The sequence below is a fragment of the Symphalangus syndactylus genome, chromosome 3 (genome assembly GCF_028878055.3).
Source record: "Symphalangus syndactylus isolate Jambi chromosome 3, NHGRI_mSymSyn1-v2.1_pri, whole genome shotgun sequence".
Taxonomy (NCBI): Eukaryota; Metazoa; Chordata; class Mammalia; order Primates; family Hylobatidae; genus Symphalangus; species Symphalangus syndactylus.
The window spans coordinates 147,587,649-147,603,511 of NC_072425.2; positions in this window are offsets into that span (position 1 = coordinate 147,587,649).

The window sequence follows — 15,863 nt, forward strand, 5'->3', positions numbered from 1 at the left end:
TGCTTTCAATTTACTGACCAAATTCTGGGACTGGACCCAATTTGAGGTTTGTAACCTCTTGTGTGTTATTATAGAGAGAAGTAGGGCACAATGAATGAATTTCTTGTTTTTCCCTCTGATTCAGACTCTGTTTTTTTTTTTTTTTTAAGTGGGACAGCTAGTTGTCATATCTTTATGCATGTAGATGAAGGTATATTTGCACATACACATGCTTATTCAGGAATATGCATATTTGGTCTAGCACACTTCATAGCTGGAGAAAACCTCAACCTGGCCCTTTGTTTTTATATCTTGCTTGCTGTGATAGACTCATCTTCTGCCCTTTCCTTTTCTTTGCTTTTGGCATAGTTTTCCCACATCAAGTATTTTCACAATAGGAGTGGAATATAATGCAATTATCTATTAATTTATTTAACTTAACATTCCTTATATTGCACTACTGTGTGCCAGATGCTGCCCCAAGCACATTACAAATATTAATTGATGCAATCCTATTTATAATTCTTTGAAGTAGAACTTATTACTACCTTCATTTTATAGATCAGGAAACTGAGGCAAGTTTCTGTATGTGCTGGGAAACTGGATTTGCTTGGTAGAAAGGTGATGTGTAACCCTGCTGCTGTGTTTGTGTGTACACAAGGGTGCCCATTTCTTAAGCATGAATGTGCTTTCCTTTTGGAATAAGGAAGAAGGTAGCTGGGAAAAGACTGGAAATTAACAGTTATCACAGGATTCCCAGGGTCTTCCACTGATAAAAAATGCCAACTTTACTTTTTCATTATCTCTTATATCTGTGCTCTCTTCTCCATTCCATTCTACCAGTACCTCTACCCACCTCTTGCCTGGACCAATGCAAAAGCCTCCCAACCTTCCACCTCATGCTTTGTTGTTTATGTGTTATGGGCCTCATGAGATAGAGTTATCTTGGCTTTGCCACTTACTAGCGGGGCAACCTTGGCAAAGGCATTAATTTTTTTCAGAGCCTGAGTTTACTCATTTGTCAAAAGCAGATAATGACAAAACATGTCCTACTGGTATTGTGAAAATTTGTTTAAAATATCTGTGTGAACCAAGCCAGCCCACAAAGCCTGGGCCAGGCTAGAGGACTGGAGAGGCCGACCAGGCAGACTTGGCGGCGGTGACTTCCTTTCAGCTTTTGCCTCTGCCAGCAAGCAAGGCAAGGAGGCGGAAGATACAAGCGGACACATCTCCCCAGCGCAAACCCAAATTCAGTGATTTTGGCAGGTTTCAGTGATGCAGCGGAGGACAAGGCCGACGTCAGGATGATGCCACTGTGTAGATTCTAAAGGAGGCTCTTCTATTAATGCCGTTACTACATCTAGTGCTGGTATCTGCATTGTGCTAGATATTTTTGCATACTTCTTTATATTCAATCAACATGACAAAGATGGAAAGTAGGTATAATTGCCCTCATTTTACAAATGTCGTCACTGATAGAAAGGTTCAGTAACTTACTCAAGACCACAAAATTAGGTCTTTTTGAAAATTAAAAAAAATTCAAACCAAGGATATAAACTCAGGTTTATTTTATTCCCAAGCCTATTAATTTCCAGTTACAGTTACTATCAAACTGTATGTTTCTTAAGGCAGGATCTGAGTTGTGTAATCATTTATCCCCGTAGTAGCTTGCCCATAAGAGGTACTTAGTACATATTTTTTGATGAATGATGTTGTACAAATAATGGTGTCCTGTTTTATAGGTTATGATTTAAGAATAGAGGAAATCTATAGGACTCTTGGAGAGTAATTAAGATATCTGAGAAGACTAAGATTGACAACTTCTTGGAGGTCTAATTCTAAATTAAACTTCCAAGTTGGGATGCAGAAATAAGGAGGATGTTTGGAAACATCCCATGATTTATATTTACATAAGCTTCATAAGGAGAATGAATACAGACTGATCTTTGCTTGAGAGCCATGTGATGGCCAGAGAAAGCAGCACGGGTTAATAGCCAAAAGGAAATCAGCATTATACTAAAGCAGTGTTTCTCAAAATGTGTTCCAGGGAACTATATACCCAAGAAACACTATCCTGCAAGAGACTTCTATAAAAAGAGGTGATAATTTAATACATACAGAAGCATGACATAGTTCCACGGATCCTTGAACGATACAGGGATTGGGGGCATTGACCCTTGTGCAGACAAAAATCTGCATGTAACTTTTTTTTGAGACAGGGTCTCTGTTGCCCAGGCTGGAGTGCAGTGTTGTGATCACAGCTCATTGCAACCTCAATCTCCTAGGCTTGAGCCATCCTCCCACCTTAGCCTCCCAAGTAGCTGGGACTACAGTAGCACACCACCATGTCCAGTTAATTTAAAAAAAAATTTTTTTTAGTAGAGTCAGGGTCTCACTATGTTGTCCAGGCTGGTCTCGAACTCCTGGCCTCAAGCAATCCTCCCAATTCAGCCTCCCAAAGTGCTGAGATTATAGTGTGAGCTACCATGGCCAGCCTGCATATAACTTTAGATTCCCCCGGAACTTACCTACTAATAGCCTACTGTTGACTGGAAGCCTTATGGATAACATAAATAGTTGATTAACACATATTTTGTATCTTATATGTAATAATATTGGATTCTTACAATAAAGTAAGCTAGAGAAAAGAAAATGTTATCAAGAAAATTATAAGGAAGAGAAAATATATTTACTATCCATTAGGCAGAAGTGGATCATTATAAAGGTCTTCTTCCTCCTTGTCTTCACATTGAGTAGGCTGAGGAGGAGAAAGAGGAGAGGTTTGTTTTGCTGTTTCAGAGGTGGCAGAGGTAGAAGAAGAAAGTCCACATATAAGTAGACTTGCACAGTTCAAACCTGTGTTGTTCAAGGGTAATCTGTATACTCATGTGGTATAAATTAACACATTAAAGGCCGAGAATTCTTATAATTAAAAAAAAATCCTAACCGAAAAAAAGCAAAAACAAACAAACAAAAAACACCAATAAAAGGAGTGGGGTGTGGTAGGTGTCTTAGGATTGACATTACTAAAAGGTTCATCAAAGTGTTGCTTTCCAAAATTAAAGAACAGTCTGTACCATAAAATACAGAAGTCAATTGCATCCTTCCAGATGACAGTATTAACTTTATTTAACCAGTATTCTCAAGTATAGTTAACACTTATGTTTACCCATAGCCCCTCCCATTTCATCACTTATTTATGTGCCAAGGAACTAGTGGTTATCGGAGCCCACTGAGAAATGCTAGGAAAGAAACTGAGTGGTAGTTTAAAAAAAATCCTTTTTTCACCTTTTCTTATCTTCTTGTTTATATGTTTTTGTGTTTGTTGATGGAGGTTGGGTTATTTCAGGTATTCATTCAATAAATATTTACCAAATACCTATAAAGCATAAGACACAGTGGTACATTCTCTAAGTTAGTAGATTCTTGATTTCTCTTTGTCTCATGAAGAAGGGAAGAGGAAGGGGTTGGGGAGATAGGTGTGCAGGAGTGTTGGGAATCATACCTAATTAAGATGTCACCATATCTCCAGCCATCAGAAGTTATTCATGCCCGAATAACAAAAGCCTAGATCTCTATTGCCATAAAGGAGTTCAGTATTTTATTAGGGTTTCCTCCTCAAGTAATTTTTGGAAACTGTTATGGTTTGGGTGTATTCTTCAAAGTTCATGTGCTGGAAACCTAAGCTCCAATGTAACCGTATTGAGAAGTGGGACATTTCAGAGGTGACCATCCCCTCATGAATGAGTTAAAGCCTTTATCTTGGGAGTGGGTTAGTTATCACAGGAGTTGGTTTCTGTTAAAAGGATGAGTTTGGCCTTCTTCCTCTCTCTCTTTCTCTTGTGTGTACATGCAGGCATGTGCTTTCTCATCATGTGATGTCATCTGCCAGGTTATGATGCAGCAAGAAAGCCCTCACCAGATGCCACCCTCCAGACCGTGAGCCAAATGTCTGTTCTTTATAAATGAGCCAGTCTGTATTATTCTGTTATAGCAGCACAAAATGGGCTAAGACAGGAATCCTTAAGGAAGCTGTTGCCTAAATCCCCCCATTCTACCTGGACAATTCATATGGCCTCTGGCTCTGGGACAATGCTCCAGTCTGCTGGCTGCTCCTTGCCACCTGGCAGTTGTTTTTTGAGGCTGTTGTCTTTCTGCTTCTTCCCAAGGACAAATAAAAAAGTGTAGTTGTAAGACAGCTTACATCTAGATTTAGGAAAAGAAAGTTGCAATATTTATGTTGTTATACTCAGTTTACATGTCCAAACAGAATATTTAACATCTCAGCCTACAGCATATGCATATATACACACGTAATGAAGAAATAGGGCATGGTAGGTGCCTTAGCATTGGCATTACTAAAAGGTTTATCAATGTATTGCCTTCCAAACTTAAAGGACAGTCTGTATCCTAAAATGCAGAAGTTGATTGCAACCTTCCAAACAACAGTTTTCAAACTGGAAAAAATTTAAGATCTCATCTCTACCAGGTGGCCCATTACATATAGAGGAGACAATGTAAACATCTTGGATTAAAAGGAATTTCTGTAGTAAGCAATGTAATTCCTGGATTTTACTTGCATGTACAGAAACAGTAATGGTCAACTTGGCCAAGCTAGAGCCAAATATACTCTGAAAAAGCAGTCTAAGAGATCCTTGGTAGAAAAACTGTGTGATAATTGATTTCTGATAAAGACTTGGAGAAGATATAAAGAGGAGAAGAGATTATGGATTATTATATGTACATGCACACATATATAATAAATGACATTCGATTGAGGGGTAGAATCTGAAAGGAGGACAAGTACGTAATAGTATGATGGTGTTAGCCTGGGTTCTTCAAACAAACACAGCCTGATATAAAGGCTTGTGGTGATAATTATTTAGGGAATGATTCCAGTGAACAGGAGTTGGGATGGGGAGATCGAATGGGAAATGTGGGAAATTCAAAGATGTGTCATTGAGCTGGTCATTGCTGTGGGCAACTGGGACCCTGTCATGCTAGGAAAGGCTGTTAGAACTAGAAATACCATTTGACCCAGCCATCCCATTACTGGGTATCTACCCAAAGGATTATAAATCATGCTGTCATAAAGACATATGCACACGTATGTTTATTGTGGCACTATTCACAATAGAAAAGACTTGGAACCAACCCAAATGTCCATCAATGATAGACTAGATTAAGAAAATGTGGCACATATACACCATGGAATACTATGCAGCCATAAAAAAGGATGAGTTCATGTCCTTTGTGGGGACATGGATGAAGCTGGAAACCATCATTCTGAGCAAACTACCGCAAGGACAGAAAATCAAACACCACATGTTCTCACTCATAGGTGGGGACTGAACAATGAGAACACATGGACACAGGAAGGGGAACTTCACACTCCAGGGACTGTTGCGGGGTGGGGGGAGGGGGGAGGGACAGCATTGGGAGATATACCTAATGTAAACGATGAGTTAATGGGTGCAGTGCACCAACATGGCACATGTGTACATATGTAACAATCCTGCACGTTGTGCACATATACCCTAGAACTTAAAGTATAATAATAATAAAAAATAAATAAAAAGAGAGATTATACTATAAAAAAAAAAAAAAAAAAAAAAAAGGAAAGAGACTGTCGAACACACCTCAGAATTTACTGCCTCCAGTACAGGAGAATAGTGTGTTCACCTACCAGCTCCAGAGCCCACTGAAAAGTGTTGCTGAGTGGGCTCCTAGGTTCCTCCCTTTCAGGTTTGCCCCCAGGTCAGAAGCCTGTGAGCCATCTGGGTGGAGAGAAGCCCCAGGGAAGAGAGTGAGAGATACCAGCTACTGTCAAGTTAAGCCTGCCTTCCCCTCAAACCCCGCTGTTTGTTGACCATGTCACTTTCAGCTAAGGTCTTTATCTGGAGCAGCTTCTCAGTTCAAGGGTCAATTGCTCGTAAAACTAGAAGCAGCCTGAAGAAAGCGCAAATGATACGGAGAGCAAACGTGGCAGCCTTTGCTGATGGCGGCTCCCCCTGCTCCCCATTCTTTTCTGGCTGCCCTTTGTTTAGTGTGCTGTGTACCAGGCACTGCACTCAGCACCCCCTGTGGATTACCCATCGTGTGCAGTCCTCATGGGGTGGACACTCGTACTGTCTCCATTTAAGGGCTGATCGATAGAAGCAGATGTCGTGGATCAGCTCTACTCTGCTGCCAAAAGCATGGGAGGCTCAGGCATTCAATAAATGTGAAGATAGCAAGGGACTCTTTCCATGAGCTTGGGAAAGGCCTAGCTGAGGCCCCATCACTCTCCCCTGACTCTACTTCAATTTTCTTCTTAACAGATTATTTATTGGTCTAATCGTTTATTGTTGATCTCCTGCCAATGGAACATGAACTCCACTGAAGTCGGGACTTTATCTGTTTTGTTAGAACAATGCCTGGACCACAGCAGGGACTCAATGAATATCTACCATCGAATGAAAGAAAAATAAATGAGCTTTTATGGCAATGAATGCAAAGAAGTTTGTTCTGTTTAAGAATTTTTTGATAAAAAGAGGTGACAGACGCTGGTACAGGTAAGTAATAAGTTGCGAAACCTCAGGGAAAGGGAAGAGATCTCAACTGGAAGCCTATAGGGTATGGGATTAGTGATGAGAAAAATGCAAGATGCAAAGAAAAAGAAGATAAAGGGAAAAGATGGGAAAGGGATTCATTCCCAATGGCCGCTTTATGGAATATTTGTTGGGCATTTTATCTGTCACCACATAGTAGAGGCACGGTGGTTGGCTTCAATGTGATAAGATGTAGAAGGAACAGCAAAGGGGGATTGGAAATTGTGGGGAATTTTAGGAGAAGAGAGTCCTGAAGAAGGCTCTCTGTAAGACACATGGAAGGCCCGGCCTTCTCTCTGGAGCACCATAAGAGTGACTTTGGGGAAAAGAATTACAAGAAGTTTCACACTACAGAGACCAGGAGGGAATTTGCCTTTGTGGTCAGGCTTCCAGGGTTGAAGAGGGCCTGGCTAGTTGGCCACCGATGCAACTCATCAAAACGCCAATGGAAACAGAGGGCAGCATTGATAAAGGGAAAGCGGAAGCAACGAGCCGTCATGTGAAAATTAGCTCCCGCAGGGTGGATTTCTTGAAAGTGGCCAACGTTATAAAACCCGAGAGAGAAAAAGAAACACAGCAAATTATGTTGTGCTTGCGGGCAGGGGCATGAGGGTGTTGGAATTGGGTGCTGTGTATACAGCCAATGGTAGAACTGTGACTATTTGTCAAATGAATCACTGTTTCGCTTATCAAAGATGATTTGTCAGGCAGACTTTCAAAGAGTCTGAGGATTCCCAGGGTCCTAGAAGAATGTGCCCACTTTTCCTTGTTTGTCTCAAGGCCCCTCTGACGCTGTTGTCTATGTGGCTACATTTCCTTATCTGTGGGAGCAGGGTTGGCCTGGGTCTGGAGGCCCTAATGAGAAGCCACTCCTGACCCACACATGCTGACTCTCCCCTCTTCTTCCTGTGTGGAACTCAGGGGGACCAAATTCCAGGCTGGCATTTCTGGCTTTTCCTGAAACTCTCTGTCCTGTTCTAATAAATCACATTATATGGTATAAATGATATAAGTCAGGCCAGGAACACGCAGCCCAGGAAAGAAGCATATTCCATGTTTTGATTTCTTTTTTTCTTTTGGCAAAAACGTGTTGTTCCCATTCCTGCGAGGGCAGAAATAAAGTCCACTTGGTATGGAGGTGGGAGGGGGCCATTCTTGAACGAACAGTCCTGCTGCCTGTTGCAGAGACTGAGTGGTGACAGAGGAGCCCCCGTGGGAAAGCAGTGTGGGCAGGTCTGGGGCTTGGATAAACGAGGTGCTCCAGCACCCCCACGCTGGTTCCCACGACATTTTCAGGCAGGCCTGAGTTTGCTTAGTACAAAGTGGCTGGATTGCAGATTTGACAAGACCTCATTGGATTGCATGATGCATAGAACCCTCCCTACCTGAGTTAGAGGCGAGTCTAAATTGAGAGAATACTTTTTGCCTGGTATAAAATGCATGTATTATTGCACAGATGATGAAATCAGTGTCATTTGTGGACTCTTCATTATCCACAGGAAGACTTTAAGAAATCTCTGTGTTTCCTCTAGGCCCTACACAGAAGCAGTCACCAAATTACACATTTAAAACAATCCTTCCTGGCACTCCCTGGCCTTTCCATGCCTGGCTATCTCCAGGCAGGAGGTGGATCCCTGTCTGGGAGGCAGTGGGAAGGGCAGGTGTAGCTCTAGATAAGGATGCTCTGGACATGCTTCTTGGCTCTGTCCTGTGCCTGGGGCAAGCTCACATTTCTGCTTCTCAAGTTATTTTTATAAAATGGGGATGATAATACTTTTTACTTTGCAGGACTGTTGTGAGGATTAAATGGAATAACACTTATAAAAATGCAGGTGACTAAACAGTGTGGTCCCACTTTTTTTTTGATGTGGTGATTAGTAGAAAAAAAGCCTATAAAGCTATACACCAAAACATTCATGATTTTTTAATATTAGGGTGGTGGGATTTATGGGCTTTTATAAAAAACTTTCCTTTTTTCTGTATATTTTTCAATTTCCACAATGAACCTGTATCACTGTTGTAACTAAAACTATAAATATTAATTAATTAAAATCCCACCGAACCTTTAAGAACCAGCTGAAATAATATGTCTTTTATTAAAACTTTCCAATCTTCCCATTGGCAGAGATCCCTCTCTGAGCAAGTTACTGAATCACTCTGAGACCTAGCTTGCTCCCCTGTAAAGTCGGGGTTAGTAAACTTTAAATGAAAAATAGATATACTGTATTGCATGTAAAAATATGTTTTGTATGTACACACACAATCTTCTCTCTCTCTATGTATATATATGTATATATATATGTGTGTGTATATATATATATTTTTTTTTTCAATGCCTGGGTTATAGAAAGTGCTTAGTTAGTGCACTTGTCTTTCCCTGAATACTGGAAACACTTGATACCTTTCTTGTAACATTTATTGTATTTTGCTTTGTATTATGGTTATTCGGGAACTTCTTATATCTCCTACTAGATTCTTAGCCCTCTGAGGGCAACAGCTATGTCCTACTCAGCTTCTGCCACAGAGGGTTTAGTGTCGTATCTGTAGTAGATGCTAAGTAAATACTTGTTGAGTGACTGAAGGTCTAGGTAAAGGCAGAGGCCACAGAAGTCGGTGCTGTGGCTGGGCCATTGCCCTTGGGCATCGTGTGTGCCTGTCGGACACTGGGCCTGCCTGTGCTGTTGCACCACGGATGCTTTTGCTTGGGAGGTGCATCTGACAGCAGGAACCCAGGGTCCTTGTGAGGGGAGCAGGGGATCAGGTGAGCAAGCTTGGCTGCTGACCATGCTCTTCCTCCGGGCGGAGCTTTGGTCTTAGGACTGGATAGAGTTTCAAACCCAGAGAACCCCGCAGGCCAGTCCCTCCAAACCCAAGACCTGTCTCTGAGTCTAAGGAGAGGGAAGAGCGGACCGTGAGTCAAAGAGAAAATGAAGGAAATGAAATGGAAAAAGCGGTTTGCAGAAAAGTCTCCAAGTTCCTGGGGAGAAGCACACTGTCCAGCTTTGGTAGCAGGTGAGGCAAGGGATTCTCTGACACTTGGTGTCCAGCGTTACTGACATCGCTCTAGATGGGTGACGTTGGCCCAGCAGGACTGCAGCAGACAACCATGGGCAAACCAAGCCACCTTCACAGAGTTTGAGGAAGCAGGTGGCAGGAGCCTCATGGTAGCCGAGAGGGCTGGGAATGTGGGAAAGTCAGAGCATTGCCTACGAACCCCGCTAGTTATGACTAATGGTGGGGGACTGTTAATGGAAACTGGCAATCTTGAAGGGTTGAATAGAAGTGGGCAGAGCCTGAGGAACACTGACTATCTGGCCCTTGGGCACTCTTTTCCCTTGGCTACAGCAGACCGAAATATATATATATACACACACACATATATATACAATGTGTTGGATCACGACTTATTGAGAGAACAGATCTATCAACTGAAAAACAAGAAGAAATCACATTAAGTCTGTATGCTACATGATCTTAAAGGGAAATGGAGTGGAACCAAGGCGCATAAGGTACACTTTATACCTTATATCTCATTTTATATCTTTTATATAAAACATTTATATCTTATATACATTACATATCTTAGATTGTACCAATCAACATGAAAATTGGGTGTAATTCTGACAGAAATAGAAAGTATGTTCATAGACCGTTTCTCTTTTTGTGATTTCCGGTACAGATTGTGGACATAAAATTTTTCAAGACTATTACTGGAAATACATTTAAGGCGATATCTTAGTTGTTACTCTGTATTCACTTCTGCGTTTGTGTCCCCTGACCCACCCCGTCCCACCAATAGATAATTCAGATGACAACTGGCTTGGTGGCATGGAGAGGGGCTGGTGAGGGAAAAGCTAATGGAAGTGTGGTTGTGTTTGGGCGTGGAGACGTGCTGCAGTGAGGGAGGATTCAGGCCCTAGGTGCCGGGAGTCTTGTAGACACTGACAGCCATTAGCAGTCAGCCCCTGAGAGAGCTGCCTTGCCCAGCTCTCCAGGGTCACCATTCTGCGGGCGGCCTACAGCCAGTGACTGCTTGAGGTGGAAGTATGAAAGCTGAGCTATTTGGCCAATGCAGCCCAATCTGAGGAGCCATTTGCTTTGGCTCCCTGTGGAGTTGGTGAGGCTGCATGACCTGCATTGAGTCCAGCTTCTTCCTTTTCCTTCCAAAGGTGTGGGTCTCGGAGGTGTTCCCTATTTAAAATCTGAACCTTAAACTCTTTCTCAGGGTCTGCTTCTTGGAGAACTCCAACTGCAACAGCTGGATCTAGCTATGTTTTCTTTTGGAGCAGAGGTCTGTAAACTGTTCTGCAAAGGGCCACAGGGTAAATATTTTAGGCCTTGCAGTCCTATTCTGTCTTTGTAGCACGAAAGCAACCATAGACAATGTGTGAATGAATGAGCACAGTGTTCCAATAAAACTTTATTTACAAAAATAATTGGTGGGCTGGATTTGACCTGTGGGTGGAGTTTGGCAGAGGGTTACTGGTTACTAAGAATTACTGATTAATTTCAGAGAAAGGCAGAATTCTGAACAATTCCTGATTAATTTCTTCATGCTCAATTTTGCATAAATTACAGAGCAGCTCATTATTATGCATGATGAGTGCTGAATGCTGGATAAAGCCAGTAAGACACACTCCTAACAGAGCTAACAGCCCACAAATACAGTTTCAGCATAAGACAAATGTATCATCTAACACTGGAAGACACTTTTAGAAGTTGTCTTCTGCCCTGGGCAGAGTTACTTCCCTTTGGCCACGTTGGCATGCCCTTCTTAGAACCCATGGAGATGGAGAAAGAGGGCTCCCAAGGGGAAGAATGAAGGGTGGAAATGAACATTATTGAGCAACACTGAGGGCCCAGGGCTCTGCCAGGACCTTTGCATATGCTATGCACTTAATTCTCACAACACTGTGGGTATTCTCATCCCCATTTTGCAGATAGGGAGAATCTCATCTCAGAGAAGGTAAGGGCCATGTCTTCCTTGGTTTGCAAAGCACGTACACCGTGGCATTGATTTCAAACCCAGATGTGTCTGACTCTAAAGCCTGGGCCTTTTCACTAACGCAGGCTGACCTGTCAGGCTCTGGGCTTTGAATCGCAGCTAGTTCTTTAAATCCTGGTTGTTTCTGCCTGAGAGGGCTTGGCAAAGGAGTTGGACCCTGGACCAGTTCCTGTGGCTATGTTCCTGGGGGTCACTGGAGGCTGAGTTTCCACATTCTTGCCATCAGCCAGCTCTGGGCTGTGGCATCTGATGAGCTGAGTGTTTCTGGTCTGCGTGCCTGGCCTCATGGTGCTGGCTGTGGTGCGTTTAACTTTTCAGCTCTTGCATCGGACTGGGAATGAGTTTTCATCCTTGCAGGTGAAAACTCATTCCCGGTCCAGTGCAAAAGCTGGAAAGGTGTGGTGGGGGCTCAGCACCAAGCGCTGTCACCTTCCTTCTGTCAGGCAGCTGTCATCGCCCCCACAGGCCTTTTCTTCACAGCCTGTTGTCAGGAGGCTGGCCAACTCCTTGGGAAGGTGAAAGAGGAAACTGGGAGGCTGAGAGCTGGAGGGAATGGTGCCGTCCTCTTCTCTCTTTTCTGGGATCTGATGGACATGGCACTGCTCTGACACCTGGAGGCCTGGCTGTAGCCCAGGCTCAGTGCACACCGGTGTGGCCCTGGTGAGCCCTGTAATATCTTGGAATTGCTCATCTTACCCGTGTGAGAAGGATAAACGTTGTTGCTTGCTGCCTACTGCACAATGCAATTGTTAAGGATCGACTTGAGTGCCGTGTGAAGAAAGCCCAGGGAAGAAGCAGGACACAGTCCAGTGTCTTCACATCAGTGTAGATGGATGGAAAGCAGAGTTCTGGGCCACTCCAGACTTCCTCATTCAGGAGATCTAGGGTAGGGCCTGGGAATGTGCATTTCCTCATGCTTCAAGGCTCCTTTTCAAATTTCTTTTCCATAAAGACTTCTTTTTCAGTAAAAATTTAAAAGTTAAGAAAACTTAGCTTTTTTGAGGTATAACTGATACGCACAAAAAAATCACACTCATTCAATGTATTTATCTTGATGATTTTGGACCTATGCATACAGCCATGATACCTTCACAACCAAGGTAATAAACAAATCTCCAAAAGTTTTCTTTTTGGTAAGAATACTTCACATGAGGTCCATCCTCTTCAGATACTTTAAAATGCACGGTATTTTATTATTAACCATAGGCACTATGTTGTACAGCAGGTCTCTAGAATTTTTTTTTTTTTTTTTTTTTTGAGACAGTCTTGCTCTGTTGCCTAGGCTAGAGTGCAATGGTGTGATCTCGGCTCACTGCATCCTCTGCCTCCCAGGTTCAAGCAATTCTCCTGCCTCAGCCTCCAAAGGAGCTGGGATTATAGGCACCTGCTACTACTCTCAGCTAATTTTTTGTATTTTTAATAGAGGTGGGGTTTCACCATGTTAGTCAGGCTGGTCTCAAACTTCTGACCTCAGGTGATCCACTGGCCATGGCTTCCCAAAGTGCTGGGATTACAGGCGTGAGCCACCATGCCTGGCCTCTAGAAATTTTTAATATTGTAAAACGGCGACTTTATACCAAATGAGCATCAATGATGCATTTCCCCCTTCCCCAGCTCTTGGCAGCCACCAATCTATTCTGTTTTTATGAGTTTGACTATCATAGATGCCTTACGTAAGTGGAATCATGTAGTACTGCATTTGTCCTTCCATGACGGGCTTATTTCACTTAGCACAATGTCCTCTAAGTTCATCCCTATTGTTGCAAATGGCAGGCTTTCCTTCTTTTTTAAGACTGAGTAATATTCCATTGTATGTATACACCACATTTTCTTTTTTTTTTCTTGACAGAAAGAATTTTATTTTCATATTTTGTGGTAATATGTTCATATTATAATAGTTGAATAACAGAGCAGTAATTCCATTTTACATGTGTTTTAAAATAGATTTAGAGAAAACTTCAAAAGATTTACAAACTTCTATGACAGAACTGAATATAACAATCGCAAAATTATTTAAATAGCCTGAATACTGCAGTATTACGTGTTATTGTCTTTTTTTATTTTTATTTTTATTTTTTGAGACAGAGCCTTGCTCTGTACCCAGGCTGGAGTGCAGTGGCGTGATCTCGGCTCACTGCAACCTCCACCTCCTGGGTTCAAGCAATTCTTCTGCCTCAGCCTCCCAAGTAGCTGGGACTACAGGTGTGCACCACCACTCACAGCAAATTTTTTTATTTTTAGGGATTTTGCCATGTTGGCCAGGCTAGTCTCGAACTCCTGGCCTCAAGTGATCTGCCCAACTCGGCCTCCCAAAGTGCTGGATTACAGGCATGAGCCACCACACCTGGCATGTGTTATCGTCTTAAGACCCACCCACACACAGTCTTTTCTTATCTTCTGATTGCTTGATTATGTAACAAGTAGCCGGTGAAACAGAACTCATCTTAGGCAGATTCCTTAAACCAGACCCTGTGGCTGGCTTTTGAAGGAAAACTTACAAAGGAAACTTCCTTTCCCCCAAAGGAAATTGGGGGAATTGATGTCTCATTGTCTCCATCAAAACCACGAAGTTTGAAAGACTTACTGGAGCCACTGCTGCAGAAGGGGTGATAGGCTTCCATCCTACATCGTGGCAAGTGGTAGGTTGTTGTCCCTGTGTGTCCGGAATTGGAGGGTTCTTGGTCTCACTGACTTCAAGAATGAAGCTGCAGACCCTCGCGGTGAGTGTTACAGCTCTTACAGGCGGCGTGTCCGGTGTTTGTTCTTTCTGGTGTTTGGATGTGTTCGGAGTTTCTTCCTTCTGGTGGGGTTCGTGGTCTCGCTGGCTCAGGAGTGAAGCCGCGGACCTTCGCGGTGAGTGTTACAGCTCCTAAGGCAGCACATCTGGAGTTGTTCGTTCCTCCCGGTGGGTTCGCGGTGAAGCTGCAGGTTCATGGTGAAGCTGCAGACCTTGGCGGTGAGTGTTACAGCTCATAAAGGCAGTGTGGACCCAAAGAGTGAGCAGCAGCAAGATTTATTGCAAAGAGTGAAAGAACAAAGCTTCCACAGTGTGGAAGGGGACCCGAGCGGGTTGCCCTACATTTTCTTATAAAGACTTCTTCAAGCACTGTAGTTCTAGCTGCTGTCTCTCCTCTGAACTGGGATCCCCAACTGGAGTGTCCCTTCAGTTGTATTTTTGGGTAATGGCATTTATGAAGAACACAGCAGTGGCAGCCTGGGGTGCTCTGTGGGGCAGGATGCTGGAGCCATATCCCGGCCCAGGGCAGAGCACTAGCGCTTATTCATGTACCTGTGGACAGGGAGGTGGTGGCATGCATAGCAGATATTCGCCATCCCTGACTCAGAGACTTCACATGCTCTACTGTATTTCACATGTGCTGGGCTTGTCTTTCCAATAGAACTATACACTTCTTAATGACAAGGACAATGTCTTTTACTGCTGTATTTTCTAATAAAACTTGGCCTTGAGCAAATCACTCTGAGCTGTGAAGTGTCCTCTTCAATTTTAGTTCTTAGGACTAGCACAGTGGTGCCAGGGTGTAGCGTGGCTGCAAATATTCTTTGCTCAATAAAATAATTTTAAATTACTTCTTCAAGTTTTGTGCTGGTCATAAAGTAATGACCACAAATACGATGCACTTTTAAGTACATTTAATCTGCATATTAACACTTTCCTCATTCGTTTCTTAAGTCCAGGCAATCAAGAAACCAATACACCACGCCTTGATTTGCAGCAACTGCCAATTTCTGTGGTGTAAATACCCCCACCCTGGCCAATTTCAAGCCAATGACGTGATGCCATTGAATACAGAGTTAGGAAGAGAGGTACAGTAGCTCACCATTTTACAGTGTTTCCACCAGGCAGATACACTAGACGTAAATAACCTCAAAGCACAAATCATTGAAAAACACTTGATGAGTTTTGGGTACTAATTATGTTTGTTTTTAATATAATTCATTTGATTGTAAGTTTACATAATTTGATTATTAATAATGGCTGTTTATAGCACCTGGCTTGTGTAATTCCTGAACCTTTAACAATTGGTATGATTTGCAGAAATTAGGACTTTTTTGGTTGCAGGTAATAAAAGCTTAGCCTAAACTGGTCTAAACCAAGAGGGATTATTTTATGTTATAAAATTTAATGCATTTAGAAGGGTAGGAGAGGTCTGGCTTCATGTCATGTGTCATTAGGACCTATTCTCTCTTTCTTGGCTTTTCTGTCCTCTACATGGTGTCAGATGCCTGCCCCAGCTCAGGACTTCTCATCCTGCCAGGCTTCAGTCTGG